Below are 16,624 nucleotides of genomic sequence, written 5' to 3'. Positions count from 1 at the left end.
TCCCAGGCCCACCTCGGGCTGGATGGTGGAAGGGAGCAGCCTCCGGGGCCTCAGAAAACAGCACAATGGTTCAGCAACTCCCAGGCCTTTAAGTGCTTCAGGGTGAGCGCCCAGCCCACAGCAAAACAAATATGCTTGGCCGATGCCTTCCACTCTGCGATCTGGATCTGCTTGAGGCCAGGTGCAGGGCAGACTGTGAGCTATGCAAGGCTCTGGCCTGCTGACCCCACGCTGTGTCCACCTCTACCATGTCTTCCTGCCTGCTGCACCTGGCTGACCCTGTCCCCTCTGAATCTGTGTGCCTGACTGGGGCTCCACAGTAGAACCCTGCTGTGGGTGTCCGCTCTCCCAGGACAGGGAGGGAGCTCAGCGCCACTTTACTTCACAGCACAATCCTGGCTGTGGCCCTGCTTGAAGAAGGCCAGGGAAAGCTGGGTATCTCCTGACTTCTGCCCCTTTAGATGCAGGGCCATCTCTCTTGTCCCAGGGCCAGATGCATGTGTAGAGCAGGGTCGGGATAGAGTCTGGCCCTGATGTTCCTTCCAGGGGGAATCAGCCACTGGGGGCACCATGGAGTCTCGCGCCAGCGATGGCTCGGCACACGAATGGGATAGCCAAGGCCTGCGAATCAGGGCAATACTGCGATAACCTGTCTAGGGAGGCAAGAAACGGTAGGGAGGCTCTCAGAAAACTGGGCCTCAGAGTCCAGGTGTGGCTCCTGGGCTCAGGTTCTATGAAGGGCTCAGGGCGAGTCTTTCTTGAAGGCTCTCTGTGGGCCTGAATGTTAATGGGGAACAGCTATATTGACAGCTGGATCCAGTGACCCCTGTTGCCCACCATGGGCAAGGTTACCCCTAGATCTCAGCATGACCCTCTGGGTGGCTGGGGCAGGTCTCCTCCAGCAGGGGGCTCAGTTCTGCCTCTGCCTGGGAGCCCATGGTGCCCCACCCCCACACCATGGCCCACTTACCTTCTTTCCTCTGGTATGTCTTTGCCTGGCTACTGAGCCTCAGGTTCTTTAAAACCCATCTAATGTCCCCTTCCCTGATACCAGGCTCTGGGTTGGAAGGTCCAAGGCAGACAAGTTTCTAACACAGGCAAGGGCCTCTCTCCGTCTCCACTCCTAGGTGTAACCAGCACCTGAGATTCAGCCTACCCAACCACCCGCGTTACTCCTCATACATCTAACTTGAACCCTCAGGAAATGGCAGCCCATCCCTCATGCTGGTGACGATAGGCCATGCTTGGAACCAAGCCCCAGGGCCCACAGTTCAAACTTTCTCCAGTGGCTGTGGCCTCTGACCTTCTCCAACCCTTTGGGCCCACCTTCTCCAACAGTACCTCTGAAGCCACCTCTCTCCCTCCCTGAGGCCAAGCTTGCCACCGCCTGACGCTCTCAGGGTGTAAATCCCGGTCTTCACATGGCCTTTCGTCAGGTACCCTGTGGCCTCTCAGCACCTTGGGCAACTTCACATCTCTGAGCTTGTCCCCCCATGCTCAAAGGTATATAGGAGGAGGAGCTGAGAGTCTAGCACAGAGCCCGGTATGCTATAAGAACCAGCCAGAAACAGTTACTGTTTCTGTTACCTCCTCAGCCAGAGCTCATACACTCCCCAGCCTGCTCCTCACCACTGTCTTCCCAGCAGCCCTCAGCCCATGTGCCACATGCATGACCTCCCGCCCAGCCCCGGCCCACCCCACCCCACCCCACCCCACCCCACCCCACCGCAGGCAAAAGGTGCTAAGTGAGCGGCTGCTGCTTGCCCTGGCTTTACCTCCGCCATGAGCAGAGCAGTGCACAGTGGGTCCGCAGTGCTTGGCGCACAGTGGGCCCTCGAGCAGGTGCTAGAGTAAGAGAAGGGGAAGGAAGATAAGGTTAAAGAACGACTCCACTGCTCTGCAGTCCCACCCCCGGGGCAGCCATGAGGGAGTGTGCCAGAGACACCACAGATGCAGAGCTGCTCAGACTAGTCATTAGGTGTCATTCAAACCATCCCAAGATGTCTGAGAACGGAAGCCTTGAGACACAACCGCTCCACGGTGGTGGCACACAGACGGCATACGTGGAGACCCACAATCGCGTACAGCTGTTTATTAGACAGAGGTCTAGTGGCCACTTTCCAGCAGTAAGGAGTTTTGGGGAGAGTCTCTGCTGTGCATTTCCTTTAAGGAACTTTCATTAGGAAGGACTGTAAGCAAATGGCATGGCATCGATAAGTCAGTCTCTCTCTCTCTCTCTCTCTCTCTCTCTCTCTCTCTCTCTCTCTCTCTCTCTCTGTGTGTGTGTGCATGTGTGTGTGTCTCGATCTGTGTCTGTCTGTCTGTCTGTCTGTCTGTCTCTCTCTCTCTCTGTCTCTCTCACTCATCATACTAGGGCTTGTCTGAGCCTCTCTGCATGGTCTGTGAGCAAGCAGAGATTCCGGATCAACATGAATGGCTCCTGGTCCTCACTGAAGCCCTGGCAGTCCCCCCCCCCCCCCACTCCCTAGAGTACAAAGGTGTGTTGCACCTTCAGCCTGCTATGTGTGGACATGTCTTCCCAGGAAGCCTTTCTAGCAGCTGCTGGGATGTGGGGATGGGGGTGTCTATGTACTAATATGGCCTTTTCAGCATAAGGGGCAACTCCTGCCCTCCTGGGGCCTGTCCTGAGGGCGTCGTTTGTTAATACTGTTTTCTTCCCAGCATTTAAAAAGACAAAGTTACAGCCAAGCCTGGGCAGTTCTCCTCTATGTGGATGGTGTGAGTGGCAAAAGTCATCCAGAAAACAAGGTACCGCAAGTGAGCCTCCCAAAGTGTTTGCGGCAGAGAAAAGTAGGACCCTCAGGACCTGCGACAGTCACCATACTATTAGCACATGGTTTAGTCTAGACGGGTGACCCTAGTCTAGGTAGAGGACTCCAGAGTTATGATTCCCGAGGGGAGCATGGGGCAGACCCCTGCCTCTGTCCAGAGTTGTAACTGAACGGAGAGTCTGTCCACTTCCTGGCAGTGTATACCTGGTCCCGCCACTCCCGCAGCGTGGCTCCAGTGAGCCTGTCCGGCCCTGCTTGTCCTACGATCACTGCTCTACCTGACTACCTGTCTTAGGTGTCTCTTGCTGGAACTCTGCTGAGCAGGCAGTGTCACCTCTATTCAGTCCCTCAATGCCGCTTCTGCTTCAGCACTGTATCTGTCTGCTCTGCAGTGTCCCCTGCCAGGCACAGATCTCCTGAAGACAGGTAAAGCCATGCAGTTTAGGAGAAAGGCGGGCCCCCGGTGGACCTGACAGTAGAGCAGGCAGGTCTGTGTGGGAATCTAAGCATGGCACAGTCCTTCCCTATCTCGCTCCTGCCTAGGTGGCCCCCTCCTCAGCCCTGGGTCTGAAGAATAAAGAGATGCAGCCTGGCCTCTTGGTCTCAAGTGATAGCAAAGGACTTTCTCTGTTTATGGACGTGTGATCTGAGCTTCAGGAAATGAGTTTCACCACCAGGAGGCTGTGGGGGAACTGGGAGAGGAGGTTGGGGCGGGGGCAGGGCAGGGGAAGCCTTATCTGTTGCTGTCTAGAAACCTAGAGCCCAGGGCTGGTCAGGTGATCCCTGATAAGTAGGCACTGGTTGCTAGAGGACGCTGAGGGAACAGAGGAGAGACTGTGGCCAGGCAATGAGCTCCTGTGGTAGAGGCTATATAGGGCAGCAACTGTCACAGTGAGGGTGGGTCCCCTGCCGGAGTCATCCTCTGCTAGGTCCCCAGGGTATCAGAGACCTGAAGCAAATAAGCTGATGAGCCTACCCAGAATTCTCTGAGTAGCTCTGTGGGGTCTGGTCCCACGTGGGCGACGGGAGTGTAGTAGACAGAACTGGGTTGGTGATAGGTGCTATGCTCTAAGTGGAACCTCAGCCAGCACTACCTGTCGAGGCTGGGCTCCTGTGTATCCTTATGTCAAGTCTCCCTGGATTTTACTGGGTCTGGAGGGACTCCTCAAATCTCAGAATGAACCTCGATGTCATTTGGCCAGAGGTGGAGGCCCAGTGGGTGACCACGTGTTTTGATGTTTCCTGGACCAGAAACTGCTCATGGGTCCCCAGGGCAATACCCAGGATGGCACCAGCACAGTGCCTTTGGGTATGGCCAGAAATAACAGAAGTAGTAGGCAGAGGAGAACCTTGTACAAGGGCTTAGAAAGTGTGGGAGTGGACAGGAATGATGAACCATGCTCACTGTGGAACGGAAGGGAGGTCAAAGTGCCTCATCAGAGATATCAGAGATGAGGGAAGTACGAGCATGGTAGGAGAGAAGCCTATCTGGGGCTTGGTGTGTGTGTGTGTGTGTGTGTGTGTGTGTGTGTGTGTGTGTACATAGGATGCTTAAGTAGATCTGTGCAGCTGTTCCATGTAATGGGGTAGGTGTGTGTCTGTGTGCAGTCCCTGGTATCCTCAAGGCAAAGTGGCCACGGACAAGAGGGACCAGCTGTGGTGCAGCAGATTAGAACGGGGCTTGGAAAACCGGCCAGTGCATCATCTCAGACTTTATGACATCTCAGACGTATGAAGCCATGGTTTTGAGCTTGGGACTCGGGGTGTCTGTGCACTGAAAAAGGCAAAGGCTAAATCCCTAAATTTGCTCAGGTAAAGACGACAGAGGTCAGACCACAGGCAGGGCAGGAACAACTGCAAGTGACAAGGTGCTGAGCTTTAGTGTAAAAAAAACCCGGAGCTCCAGCTAGGAGGGCAGGGTCAAAGGTGGGGTGCACTGGCAGGCTGGCCTCCTAGCAAGCGACAGATGACAGCAAGCAAGTGGTGGGGCAGGCAGACAAGTGGGCATCTGAGGATGAGGGGGATGCCAGGGCAAGGCCCGAGGCAGCAGTGAGTGCGGCTGGAAGGACAGACAGGTGGTATCAAGGCCCAAGGGCAAATCAAAAGCCAGCTCTGTTACACAGATTCCAGGAGAGAGGACCGTGACACGGGACAGGGTTAAGGGGTAGGTGGATGCAATGGCTAGAGAGTGCAGGTGGTTCAATGAGACTAACGCTGCATGGCAGTGGTGGGGTGGTGACTGGGTGGGAGTAGGGAGGAGATGGGGTGTTCCTAGGACTGTCCAGCAAGGCTGAGAGCTAGGGCCACTGTTGGAGAGGAGATACTTAGAGTGGCAAGTGTGGTGGTGGTGATCATGGAGTGTGGAGTGCAGGACCTCAGTACTGATATGCAGACTGTATCCATCAGCAAGCCCATCCCATCATCCGTCAGATACATGAGCTAGAGGCATGTATAACAAGATGGTGTTGCCCATGCTGACGATGCTCAGCAGGTTTCTGTGCCCCACCCCCGACCCCGCAGTCTTTACAAGCTCCACACTGGCCTCCATCATGCCACTGTACAAAGACTGTTGGTGTGCAGCATCCAAACCTGACCCCCACTCCGGGGCTCCTCTATTGAAAGTTCTCACTCCTTCCAGTTCCAAGGCTAAAACTCTCAGTCCATGCCAACCATCTTCTTCAAGACCCTCACTCTCTGTCTGAATCTAAAGCAGTCTTCTAAACCTGTGGATTGTGACACCTTTGGGGTGTCACATCAGATATTCTGTATATCAGATATTTATATTATGATCCATAATAGTAGAACAATTATAGTTATGAAGCAGCTACAAAAATACTTTTACAGTTGGAGATCACCGCAACCCGAGGAACTGTATGAAAGGCTTACAGTCAGGAAGGCTGAGATCGAACTATCTAGAGCCTCAGAGCCAGGCATCTCTATTCACCATTTGATCAGTCTACCTTTACTATGCACTGCCCCTTCCTAAATATGGCCCTCTATGTCCTGGAAGAGATATGAAGTGACAACCGGAACCAGGCCAGAGATACAGTTACAGTGTTAGGTCTCCTGGGATCTTTGCATCTTGGACCCTTTATATTAGTTACCGTAGCTCTTGGCCTATCCCTATAGCTTATAGTTCCCTACCACACACACATCAGACATAGGACCTGGACAGCATAGCATTCATCTATGGCTGCTAGAACCTACTAAGACAGAGCCGGGCCATTGAACTCTTCTCTTAGAACTACTTCTGCAACAGTCTGTGAGCTGGCTCCGCAAGAGCACCGGAAAAGCAACCAGGACCCAAGTCACCAAGCACCTTTTGCCAAGCCAGCTGACTCTAGGGTGGGAAGGTTTATCAGCTTACAGGTAGGCTCCTTTACTACCATGTCCTAGCATCTCACAGACAAGCAGCCTGGCTCCTACCTGTCTAGACCGCTGGCTACCTGCTACCATCCCTCCTAGTCTCTCAGGAAGGCCTGCCTCATGCTGAACCTGGACCACCAGAAAGGCTAGTCAGAAGAACTGGTTATACCCGAGACCCAAGACTTAGCCACCATGAGTACAACCCAAAAAGGCTGTCGGTAGTCAAGCCCAAGGCATGTCAAGACAGTCAGGCTGTATGCTAACACACCCAATGGCTGTGTTACTTGGGCTACTAAGTGTCCCCACACAACACACACCTTGAATGCATGAGGAGTTCCACTGTCTTACACCCCAAGTTCAAACCCTGGCCTGGGGCGTCTCCTGTGTATGTGGGGAGGAGCCTAAGGTACAGTCAGTAGCCCCTAACAGAGTCCTTTCTAATCCAAGGGAGCTATTGGCCTGCTTTCACCTGCCTGACCCTGGCCTGTTCTGATGTTTCCCTTGGGAGCCAAGTGTCCCTTGATGGGAATGTCCCTCCGCCCTGCCCCTACCCTCCACCCCCTTTTCTCGGATGCCTTGCATCCTGTCCTGGCTGTGGCAGCCTTTCTGCCTCCTCTGCTCCCTTGGCACCCATGCTGTACCGAGGAGGTTGCTCCGTGGTGGCGAGCTGAGCTCACCAGGCCCTTCTTCCAAATATGGCTGTCAGGCAGAAAGGAGAATGTTCCAGGTCCACAGCCATCCCCTTTCTCAGTCTGCAAGGGCTGCAGGAACGGTGCATCCGAAGTTCCCTGAGGAGGCAGGCACCTGGGCAGTTCACGCACTGCAGCCTTATGGTGCCCAACTCACTGGCCAGGAGGCTTCCCAGGCCAGGCCAGGGCTCATCATCTCCTTTATGAGTTCTCAGCGAGCGCCACGAGGGCATTGGATCCCATTACAGATGGCTGTGAGCCACCATGTGGTTGCTGGGAATTGAACTCAGGACCTCTGGAAGAGCAGTCAGTGCTCTTAACCACTGAGCCATCTCTCCAGCCCCACATGTGTACTCTTGAACAGTAGAGGACAGCTTTGGGCTAGCCTCTGAGACTGTCTGTCTTGGGGAAGTCAGTCGGCTTGGGGGGAAAAGTACTGGAACCAAGCTAGGGCTTGGTTGCCTATTCTACAGCAGGAGCATGCCCCCTTGGGCAGCTGGAGCCACCAGGAGAAATAGGCATTTAAGGGAACGGGCCCAGAAGCCTGCAGCTACAGCCACTTGGTCCTGGCACTCAGAAGGCTGAGGCAAGAGGGTCATGGGTTCTAAACCAGTTTGAGCTATATAGTAAGCCTTGTGTCAAAAAAAAAAAAAAAAAAATCCAGAATGAGTCCATTAATGAACGCGCCGATAAATACTGGGCCCTCTCGTTTACCCCTGGAACTGAACTTCCTGAGTGAACACCCACCATGCTTTTTATTTTAGACACTGAAGAAGACGGAAAAGGCTGGTGCCCGTGGCTGCTACTGATAATATGTTTCCTTCCCTCTTAATAAGGAACTATTTCTCCTGCCTCTTCACGTCTGCCTTACTAGACTTGTGCTCTCTGCGTCAGCCAATGCTGGATGCTCATTCCTTTATTCCTTTCCTGCTGAGGCTAAGCAGCCCTTGCCAGACCTGGCCTGCAGGAGAGTCTTCGAGCTGTCTGGCCCTCTGGCTGGCTGGACTTCCTTTCTCTGTCCATCTCTGCCTTTGCCTAGTATGAGGTCGACTAGAGATGCCAAGAAAGACCCCATGGCTGTGGACCTGTCTCCTCAGGCAGACCTGTATGCAGTCTTGTCCCTGTTAGTGAAATGGCCCGCTCATAGTCCAGGGTCTCAGCAATCCATTTCCTATGTGTGTATCCTTGAACAGTGGAGGACAGCTTTGGGCTGGCCTCTGGAGTGTCTGTCCTAGGGAACTCAGACAGCGGGCTTGGAAAGAAGGTGCTGGAACCAAGCTTGGGCTTTCTTGTGTATGCCTCTATAACAGGAGCATGTCTCCTCGGGCAGCTGGAGTCATCGGGGGAAACATATTTAGGAAACCTGGCCCCAGAAGCCTATGGCTACAGAGACTCGGTGGGTATCTCCATGCCCATCTCTCATACCTGTCTGTGATCATCCTTGACTATGCATGTGTAAGAGTAAGTGTGGTGGTTGGTTATGACTTTGTAGAGGTCTAGAGAGGAGGTGACTTCCTCAGTAGAGTCAACAGAACTTAGCTTTAATCACCTCCCACCCCCTGCCTCTGTACCTCATGTTTCATGTTCCTAATCTAGCCAGATCTGAGTATAACCCGCTGCGATGTTTGTCCTGAAATGGATTCATCCTTTTAAAAACTTAACTGTATACTTTAAGAACTTTAAGTGGAAAGCCAGAGTCATTCATCATAGAAATGATCTGGAATACACAACAGTGAGAAGGAACCGCTTTTGCTGCTAGCCTGGGGACTCGTGTCTGCAGAAGGGCCAGGCGAGGTCACTGGCTGTTTGTTAAACAACAAGGATTAGTGCCTGCTGGATAGGGAGAGCCACACCGGCACCAAACCGGGATTTTCTCCTTGAAGGAAAAGGATTGAGAGATGTAAAAAGGGTTACCTTTCTCATGGAAGAGGCCAGCCTGGGACCACCTAGAGTTTGGTGGCCACTCTGTCCCTTGTTCAGAGAAGCTGGATTCTGGAGCCACTGTTTTCTGGGAATGTCAATGAGATGAACAAAAGGCTTGGACCCTCTCTGCTGGGACTGTGAGGGAATCGGATTATTGGGCTGTGGTATCAACATCATACCCCTTGCCTTGTCTTAGGCCGGAGGACTCCTCCTCACCCCACCCCACCCTTCTCTACTGAGCTGCACTTGTGTGGTTAGCGGTATATCCTCCACTTCTTTGCTCAGTGTCTTAGATCTGGGTCTGCGCTTCAGGCTTAGTCTTAACTCTCAGATCAGTGGTCAGCAAGTCCTCTCTGCCCTTTCAGACTTGAACCCCTGTGTTTTGCTCTGCTCCAAGCGGCGGGTACAAGGGGTTGACTGGGCTCCATTTCTGTACCAAGGAGCTCACGATATGGTTAGAAGATAACCAGACCATTCCTGACACACTGGCGGAAGGGACACGTGGACGGATGTAGAACAGAGACTAGTGAAGAACGGCTGAAGACCCATTCAGAGTTGACCTCACAGCAACTGGGAGGTTACACCCATACGCTGGGGCAGGGTTCAAAGTCTGGGAGCGGCCCTCTGAAAGGTTAGGGCTCTTGAGGAGGCTCGCACCAGAGGCAGGAAACTGCGGTGGATGCGTTGAGTGTTTTGGGGGAGGACTGTGGCAGGAATGGATGCCATATGGGACACCACAGGTATCACCAGGCTCCCAGAGCAGCGGTTTTCTTGGGTAGAGGAGGCACTTCTGAATCACAGTCCCATCACGTTACAGTGTTAGGTGCCGGATAGACACCACCTTGGGAAGGCTGGAGCAAGCGGAGTCAGAGCAGAACCTACTCTCAACTGGGTGACAGGGTCGCGTGTTTCCAGCTGAAACATCCTTTATGAACAGTGGCTGTTCAGCCCTCGTGGAGCCTTAGGGTTAAGGGCAGCTCTTAAGGCTCAGTGCTGGGTGGTGCTGGTGAGTATGTGGTATAGGGCCACGTGCACGCAAACCCTACCGTGCCTTCCTCTGTGCCTTTCCCTCACCCAGTGTGGACTGACTGCAGGAAAGGTCCCCTAGTTCATTTAAGCTTTTGATATGACATGTATTCTGGGACTGAAAAGCCACATCTTCCCAAGGAGGTTAAAAACCTCTGCTTGCTTTAATGTCGGTGACACTAGACAAAGACAGAGCAGGTAATCCCTCCAAGGAAATACCCTCATGGGAAGAGGGCCTGTACAAACCACCTCTTCTTTCCCATTACCCAAAACCTCTAGTGCCACCTTCCTGGTTCTACTTCTCATGCTTCAGGCCCACAGTGCCTAACACACGTGGCATTTTTCAGACCCCTTTGGAAAGTGCGTATGAGGCTAGCTCCATGGCAGTACTGGATCTTGCCCCAGGAAGAAAGGGCAGATTGGCCCTCCCAGGACCCCCTCCTCAGCTCCACTAGGTGTGTTGACTTCCCTGAGATTCTCCCCCACTGTGGGCTTGTCTGGGCTACTGCTCTGTCCCCATCCCCCCACCCCCAGCTGCCAGTTCTACTTCCTTCAAAGCAGGTGCTCTGTGAAAAGATTTGCAGAACAGATGGATGGATAGATGGACCAATACCAAAAGATGTTTGCACAGAGCTCGAAGCTTCCCAGGGCTTTCTTTGGAGTGCATTACCTAAGGTGACCTCGCTTAGGAGTCTGTGGTGGAGGGATCAAACACTGATTGTCCATAGGGACCTCAAGCCCTGAGGTCTCCACTGGCCCATGGACACTACTGAGTTGTTCTGGGACCTGATTCTGGTGAGATTCCAGGGTCCCTCTACCTGCGTCCCTGACATTTTGGCTCCTGCTTTCTATATTCCTCCTTAGATGGATGTCTCGCCTGTCTTTTCTGAACGGGAGCCTGTCCAACAAAGACCCCAAACTTAAAGTTTCTAGTTCCTTCTTCCATGTGGGGCAAAAGTTGTCCTCCTGAAGCCTCCGCCCTCTCTCCCACTGTCCAGCCCTCCCTGCCTGCCACAGCTACATGCTTACTACACACTTCACCCCATGTACTCCTTTCCCTGGCTTCTGGCTCTCAGGTCAAGTTCTCCCTTCCTGCTTCTCTGGCCCTTAACTAGTCTCTTCCTCCTGGTCTCTGCTCCAGCCTTCATTTCATACTATTGTTAGTCCCTAGGCCCTAGACCTGCATCCCCTGACCTCATCCTTACTCCATTCTCTCCTCTTGGTCCTTGCCTAAGCATCTCTCTTACTGGTTCCCAGGCCTTCCTCTGTTTCCATGCCAGAACCACCTCTTCCCTTCAGCTTGCTCCTAGACTCTCCTACGGAGCCTGGCAACTTTCATGAATCCTTTGTCTCTCCTGTTTCGGAGAAATGGGTTTTCAGGTTGGCCTTTCCCGGGACCTTGAATATATTATCACCAAGCAGCTCACCTTCCCCTACTCCCCACCACCCCGTCTGTCTCTGTGACTTCGTGCCTGCTGTAGATCATGGGTCACACATCTTCTCAAGTAGAAGGATATCCCCTATGCAAACAAACAAGCAAACCCACCAGGAACGGAGGAGACCAACTCTAAATGTAGTAAATTATTACAGATGCATTTCTGATATCCATTAATCACCGCACACTGCTATCAGAGATGGAGCTGTTGGCTTGCTGCTTTAATGAGAAGCCAATTTACAGACGGGAGTGAAGGAATGGAGCCGAAGCACTTTAAATGCCTCCTTGTCAGTCACAGAAGTACGTCTCGTCTCAGGAGGACAGGCTCAGGCTCAACGTCCTGCAGCTGCCGGGAACATCCTTGCCTAACCACAGCTCGTGCGACACCCAGCTTACTTTCCCCAGCACCAGTGTGGTGAGAAAGTAGCTGTTATTGCTCCCTGTGCCCGAACAAACTCTACCCACACCAGACCAAGCTAGCTACACCCAGCTTTAGAGGAACCGGCCGCTGTGGTTTCTACGGAAGGCCCTCTCAACACCCATCCCCTACCCGTTTACGGAATATTCAAGGATGTGGTCATAGTAAGGATGGCTGGCGTCAATACACTTGGGATGAACACAGCTGACTCGCAGGTGGGAGAGCAAGTGCCGGGGCGGTACTCCAGGGACTACCTACTGTCCGGGAGCCACCACGAACACAAGGCCTTCGTGATGTGCTTTATAGAGAGAACAGAGAGCTCCCTTACACACAGGGAACGGACTGGATTGTCAGAGTGGGAAAGGAGGGGTTCTGCTCACCAGTTTTCATAAGGCTTGCGAAGGACTTTGTATTTCATTCCTCATAAGCCCTGCAAATGCCTGAAACTATGACAAAATATGCAGGACATTACTGATTTGGCTAAGGAAAACATGACTATGTTTGTTGGGGTTTTTTTTTTTTTTTTTTGGTTTTTGTTTGTTTGTTTTTGTTTTTTCAACCACTCAAAAGTCACTAGGGCCCAGGTCACTAGGTTAGCTTTTCCATAGAACCTTCCTGACTTGCAAATCAGCAGTAGGTTCCCCTTCTCGGCCCCTCCAAGCTTGCTCGTTCCCCCCTCTCTGTCCCCCTCTCCTCTCTCCTGTCTCATGCTCTATTTCTCTGTCTCATCTTGAGGCTTGGGCCCAGGTAGATAATAGGAAGTACAGGAGTCTGCATCAGTGCCCACTCCCCTAGATGGCCCCTAACCCAATCCACGGCTCCTCTGCTCCAGCAAGGCAGGTGAAGACAGCCTATTAGCATCCGACTGCTAAAGGAAGGTGACAGGAGACTAGCGGAGAGGCCCTTTCCTGTGCATCTCTGTGGCTCTGGCCAGCCACATGTGTCATCTTCTGGCCCACGGCCACTGAGGCTGACCAGACAAGAGGCGAGAACTTCACCCGAGAGCACTGACTCAGAGGGAAATTCGGCCAGGATTGAAGAGATAAAAATGAAGAATTTGACCCATGGAGGAGGAGGGAAAAGAAAAAGAAAAGACAGCCGAGAGGTAGAGCCATTAATGAGAGTCACATTAAATGGCGTGCTGCCTCGGGGGACTGTGGACCGGAGGAGGTTGACTGCTGGTCTGTTTGGTCAGGTCGCTGGGCTGGGTACAGAACCAGATGCCTCTGTACTGGCCCTCTGCAGATTCCCGCCCTTGCCTTTTTGCAAGACACCCATCATCTCACCGGCTCCCCAAACGTCTCCAGATGAGTTCTTGAGTCCTGGTTCTTTCCAAAGGCCCCTTCCTCCTCTTTGCTATTTGGAAGGTGAAAAGCACCCCCTTATCCACCCGTTCCCCTTCCGTCCTTGCTCTGTCTCGCAGCCCTCTTCTGGACCCGCCTAAGTTTACGCCTCTGTTCTGATTCAGCTCACACAGATGATGTGGTCCTGCTGTATATCCTGGGATGATCCTCAGGTCTGAGAAGGGCCCGGAAACGTGCATTTAGTCAGTGCTGAGATCTGCCTGAGGCCAGCAGCCTGGGGCCCTTGTAACTGTTCTCCGGGCAGCGACAGATTGACAGCTCGCTCCTATGAGAGTCTGCAACTCTGGTTACTCCTGAACACTGATAAATAACAATCTTGGAAGGTCCTTAAGAGGAAGAGGGTAGCTGGGTGGTGGCGGCACACGCCTTTAATCCAGCACTTAGGAGGCAGAGGCAGATGGATCTCTGAGCCTGTGGCCAGTCTGGTCTATAAAGCGAGTTCCAGGACATCCAGAGCTACACAGAGAAACCCTGTCTTGAAAATCAAACCAAATCAAACTAAACCAAACAAAAAAAGAGGTAGAAGCTGAGTTGAGTGTCCTTCCACCATGACCAGTGGAAGGAGAACGCCCAGGAGAATCTCTGGGGGGGGGGTGTTGGGGGGAGTACTCAGGACAAAATCAAGGAAGAAGCTAAGCACTGTGAGGTACCAGCCATGGTAGAACACTGGGCTTACCCCACGGGGAGCCTAGGAGGGAGAAGAGCCTGTTCGCCAGGAGGGAGAGCTGCTGCCCAGAGGACCAGACATCACCACAGGCATTTCCAAGAAAGGAAGCCCCACGGCTCTGCTGCAGACGCCCATGGGTGTGTGGGACTTCGTAGGTTAACAGCACAGCCATGTGAACAGGAGGTCCCAGGGACACCAAGGCATGCACGGCACACTCACACTCAGGATTCTTGCCCTTCACTCCCTGTCTAATGGGAGCATCTTGGGCCAGGTTGGGCCCTTCTGTTATCCTCTAACTCTGTCTATAGCCTGGTCCTTGAGCTTAATCTGCTCAGTCTGTCTCCTGGATGGCAGCGGTGACCTCGCAGGCGCCCTTGCTGTCGCCAACCCCTTGTGCTTGGTACTCCACTGGCAGCTAAGGGCTTGTGAGAAATAAGGCAGTGGGAGTCTCTTCCTTGTGCTTGAAGCCTTCTTTCTGTTCCTTGGCATTTTAGTTCAGAGCCAGAGGATCTCCCCCCTGCCCCCCCCAAGACTCTGCTGTGGCACAATCTCCAACTGCCTCCCCACCCCCACTCCCTCCTTTGCTCATCTCCCTGCTAATCTCTATCACACGGAGGTGGGGTGGGGTGGGGGGATCCTGCTCTACTCAGGGCAACCGTCAGTCTCTTCCTCATCTAAGTCTGTAAACTTCTGTTCAGAGCCACCCCATGTCCAATGGTTCGGATGTCTCTTCCTTGCCAATCACATTTACGAGCAAAAACATTCGCCCCGACCCAAATACCCAACGCTGTCTCACCTCACAGTAATGCTTCTTTCTAAACAACGTGACATGTTATGTCTAAGCAACGGCTCAGTGGGTACTATCCCCTTTCCGATCATAATCAGCCGTGAGCGGCTGAGTGAGGGGCGGGAGGAGGGGCATCTGAACACCGCTTCCCCTGGATGCCAATGCTGCCCTGCTGATGAGTCACCAGTTCTAGAGTCTCTATATTATCTCTATCTTATCATCCTCTATCTTATCAATTCTCTGAAGCTGGGTTTCTATTGCTGCCTCCCCTATCCCTACTCCAGGCTGCTCCGTAGCCCCCCAAAAGACCCGTCCTCCACCCTTCAATGGCGACCTTCTTCCTGTGCCAGTGACAGGGCATCTCTAAGCCCTACAGGCTAAGGGCCAGGAGCTGTAATGAGCCTTAACTCAGAACATATCTATAACTGGATACCGAGTATGTGTGTATGAAATGAGCCAAGGAACCCCCGGGAGCTGGGGGAAGGGGTTGGGGTGCTAGTAAATATTCAGGAGGCTCCTTGGAGAAGGCAGGCTGAATCAGAGAGCAAGAGCGATCCCATCCATGCCTCTGTGCAGCCCCAGCCACAGGGCAGGGCAAGGCAGGGCCAGCAGTGTGCACAAGAGTGTGCGTATGGTGTTATCACAGAGGAAATCGATGCCTGGCACCAGCCCAGTGTTTAAGGGAAATGAATAGATTTTGGCCGAGGACAAAGAGAGTTTGATTAATCAGAAATTGGATAATGGAGGCAACACTCTAATTATTTTTTTCTTCCCAGCATTTATCAAGAAATATGTTTGCCATGCCTATCAGAGTTACCAGAGTGGGTGAGGGGGGCGGCTCCACTGCAGGGAATGCCTAGCCTGGGGACAGTGGCATCCATATTCACTGGTGAGGATGGCAAGAGGGGCGGGGGGACAGGTCTGAGGTCCACACAACTGGGCAAGTAAGGCCAATAGGGACACTCCACGCAGAGTGGAGCTGGCAGTGGGGGGAGGCGCAGGGGCAGGTCCTCAGTCAGCACCCCACCTCCCGGCCCAGTGCCTCCCTCTCATCTAGCTCTGCCCAGCCAACCCCAGCATGGGTGCAGGGCAGAAGGGGACACAACCATCTCGGGACCTGCTGATTGTAAGCCCATCTTGCCAGCCTTCATCTAGGAGAACGGTCAGGGGATTCCCCCAGCAACCTGGAGGGTTTTCTCATATTTACCCCTGGTGGGCTACTACATGGGTCGGTGGGAGCCCTGAGCCTCTGAGTCTGCGGAGTCCGGGGAGCACCTAGTCCTTCTCTGGTCACTCCACCCACTTCTCCCACGTTGTTCCTACTTAACACCCCGTGTGAAGGTCCACAGTGCAGTGTTCTCTTCCCACGGTCACCTGGTCCACAAAAACAGGCAGGCTTCTTGGGGTTCCACGCTGGAAGGAGACTTATGCCCAGGAAGAGCTTAACCTTGCTAAGTAGCCTCTCTCATTTGCTACTCTTCATTCATTCATTCATTCATTCATTCATTCATTCATTCACATAGTCTACACAGCAAGGCCGTTACGCAGCAGGGCGGAGGGAGGCAATACATCAGCTGAGAGAAGGGACAGTCAACATCAGTGGCCAAGCTTCTCCGAGACTTCAGATGCCAATGAGAAGGGTGTGCTGATGAAGGAAACGAGTCCTTCCCTGGGGGGCGGGGGCAATGATGGGATCAGGGCCACTCTCTGAAGTGAGGAGATATGGGGATGAGGTCAAGCTGACAAGCAACAGACTGTAGTAAGCAGGCTGGCTAGCTGCTGGCAAGGACGTTTCAACCCTGCCGGTGAACTTCTCACAGGTATCACTAACCAACCATGGCTGCTTCCCCAAGCAGGACACGGCCTTAGACTCCTCTTCACCACAGAAGTGGTGCTTTAGGCAGCCACTCTGAATCCAGGCTAGGAAACGACAACCTTCTGCATCCTTGGCTCAGCCCAGACCCTCTGACTTAAAAAAAAAAAAAAAAAAAAAAACAAAACAACAACAACAAAAAACCAAAACAAAAAACGGATTGCTTTCCATTGGGGGAAAGAACAATAGCCTTGCCTAGTGTACAGGAAGGCTTGGTATGTGCAAGGCCCGGGTTCCAGCCCTAGTACTGGGAGGTAGCATGGTGGTGGTGGTGGTGTGTGTAT

General features: G+C 53.1%; 2 protein-coding genes across 5 annotated transcripts in view; one reads left to right on the top strand and one right to left on the bottom strand.

The window, feature by feature from the left end:
- Rsph14 (radial spoke head 14 homolog) overlaps window positions 1–16,624 on the top strand; it is a 75,112-nt gene that overhangs the window by 41,101 nt on the left and 17,387 nt on the right. The window lies entirely within an intron of this gene.
- The window catches only part of Gnaz (G protein subunit alpha z), a 51,560-nt gene that overhangs the window by 27,074 nt on the left and 7,862 nt on the right, over window positions 1–16,624 (bottom strand). The gene's annotated exons all lie outside the window — the stretch shown is intronic.

Source organism: Mus pahari, chromosome 9 (assembly GCF_900095145.1).
Source record: "Mus pahari chromosome 9, PAHARI_EIJ_v1.1, whole genome shotgun sequence".
In the NCBI taxonomy this organism is placed as follows: Eukaryota; Metazoa; Chordata; class Mammalia; order Rodentia; family Muridae; genus Mus; species Mus pahari.
This window is presented reverse-complemented; position numbering and strand designations above follow the sequence as displayed.